This window comes from Sinocyclocheilus anshuiensis, unplaced genomic scaffold (assembly GCF_001515605.1).
Source record: "Sinocyclocheilus anshuiensis isolate Anshui unplaced genomic scaffold, SAMN03320099.WGS_v1.1 scaffold2161, whole genome shotgun sequence".
Taxonomy (NCBI): domain Eukaryota; kingdom Metazoa; phylum Chordata; class Actinopteri; order Cypriniformes; family Cyprinidae; genus Sinocyclocheilus; species Sinocyclocheilus anshuiensis.
In genome coordinates, this window is record NW_015551119.1 from 334,140 (window position 1) to 336,708 (window position 2,569).

General features: G+C 41.4%; 1 long non-coding RNA gene across 1 annotated transcript in view; it reads left to right on the top strand.

Moving 5' to 3' along the window:
- The first annotated feature begins 28 nt into the window (after window positions 1-28).
- LOC107663061 (uncharacterized) overlaps window positions 29-2,569 on the top strand; it is a 19,328-nt gene continuing 16,787 nt past the window's right edge. The window contains exon 1 of the long non-coding RNA XR_001631281.1: window positions 29-350. This is a non-coding gene — a long non-coding RNA (uncharacterized LOC107663061). The remainder of the gene's footprint in view (window positions 351-2,569) is intronic.

The following is a 2,569-nucleotide window of genomic DNA, read 5'->3' on the forward strand; positions in this document are numbered from 1 at the left end:
TTTTTTTTATGTTCTATAAAATAGACAGCAACGATATAAAAGTAATGTGAGTTATAATGTTAATATGTTGAATGTTTTATACTCGGTCATTGGCGTTCGCGATCGTCTGATGTGTAAACGTATCAAGTAAGCTGTAAATAAGTGATGCATCGACAGACATATACGCGTGTCCTTTCTTATCAGTGCTGCAATTTATTTATCAGCTATGCATCTTCTGGTAATTGCTAACAACTATTTTAATTTTAATTTAGGACTGTGGCTGCATCACTCGCATAATTGCACAAGAAAGGCACACGTGTCGTTCAGTTTTGAGTTCGCCGGAAAATCATACTGAGCAAGTGCACAGTATAGTAATTGTACTTTCATTATGCCTAGACTATATGGTAATATTATTTGTGGTTGATAGTGTTAAAATGTAGTTTCTTTGTTATTGGCATTCTGTTTTCTCATGAAGTATGCATACATTTACATTTAGTCATTTAGCAGACGCTTTTATCCAAAGCGACTTACAAATGAGGACAATAAAAGCAGTCAAAGTTTCAAAGGCTGTTGGGTCTGATGGCAGCAGCGTCCAATGTGATACCTTTTGGCCTGCTGTACATGAGACCCTTGCATTGGTGGCTCAGGACCAAGGGATTTTCCCAGAGGGGAAATTCGCTTTGCATGATCAAGGTCACGCGGCGATGCTTACGTGCCTTGGACATGTGGAAGAAACGTTGGTTCCTGGCTCAAGGCCTGATGTTAGGGGCTCCTTGTCGTCGTGTAACGCTAACGACAGATGCCTCTCTCACGGGCAGTGTGCATATGTGCCTATGTAACCATGGTTCTCCGAGGGAACGAGATGCTGCCTCTTTTTGCCATACTCCTTGCATCCCTGCAGGCGCTACTTCATCGAAGCTAACTTGCACTCTGCCAGATTTTATAGTTCCTGGTTGGTCACGTCACCCCGCTCGTGACGTCTCGCTGCTCCATTGGACTGATTTTACACCTGCTTCAGAACGCGGTCACGCATCTCGTTCCCTCGGGGAACCATGCTTACATACGTAACCTGGAGACGTTGTCTCTGCGTATTAGGCTGGGATACAATAGAGTATTTTTGATGAAGACAAATGTATCGGAGTAAAAATATTTTTTTGTGTTTTTTTCATTGGCATACTTTCTGGCAGTAGAGTGATATATGATACATCTGTTAGGTCGTGTATAAAGATCCATGTTTTTCATTCTGTTAAGATTTATCAATAAAATAACATCTGTTAAAATGATGAATGTCAGTCGATCTCCCAATAAACCATTTGTCTTACCGCTTTTATTGGATGCAGTCTCAGGCAAATGAATAGCTCTCTACAGCCAGTGAGCCACATGGTTAACATCACAAATTCATTTTTCTCTTTCTTATCCTTTGATTTGTGCCAGTGGTCGACTGACTGCATTTGCTCAGAGGAAAAGAGGTGGAATCAGGCTGTATTTGTTTGTTCAGCAAAAACTTGCTGTGCCAGTCCTCCTCTTTGACTGCTCTGCTCTCACCTCAGGTTCTTGTCAGATAAAACAAGATGGAGAATTATCAAGCCACACAATTCAAAAAAGAAAAAAACTCAAACTGCTTCATTCTTATATCTGTCATGTACACACTGTTCCTGAAGATGTCATTGTGCCTGCTTTGGTTTATTTTCAGCTTATTTGTTCAGTTCATTTTGTGTCCTCATTTACCTACAACTATGAAGGTTGCATTGTTTGTAAATGTTATGTCAAGCAAAATGTCTAAACAATGAAAAATTCATGCAAAATCCAATGGTTAAAAATATAAAAATGGACATATTTACTGAAAAGATCAAATGTCATTAAATGAAAGTGAAGGCTTTTATTTTTACTCAACAGGTGTTGAGTATACTTTATCCATTATTCTATTTATGAATTATCTAATTTTAATCTAATCTAATAACACATTTTTACAGACAAACACTTTTAATGCAATTCCAGATTGATATAGTCTATATTTCTACAGGTTGTGATGTACAGTGATACAGTGTGATTTACAGGGGCTTTAGCATTGTGCCTGACATTGGCCTATATTTCTTTTTGTTTAAGGTTTGCTTCTGACTAGTAATCTATTTTTATTTTCCAGAATTCACAACAACGTCTCAGGTTACGCATGTAACCATGGTTCCTCGAGGGAACGAGACGCTGCGTCGGAGGATGCTTTGGGAATGCCCTTCAGCGTGACCGGCTCTGAACCCCGTGTGTAATCAGTCCAATAGAACCTAGAATAGGTTGTGGATGTAAGAGACCACCGCTGTGTTGTCGATGCGCACCAACACATGGTGACCTCTTAGGTCTGGGAGGAAGTGTCTTAGTGCACGCAGCACGGCCAGTATCTCTAGACAGTTTATATGCCATGTCAGATGGCGACCACTCCACAGACCGTGGGCAGGGTGGCCACTCATGACCGCACCCCAACCGGTGAGGGATGCATCCGTCGCTAGCGTTATGCGGCAACACGGAGCTCCCAGCACCGGGCCCTGAGACAAGAACCAAGGTTTCCTCCACATGTCCAAGGCACGTAGGCATCGCC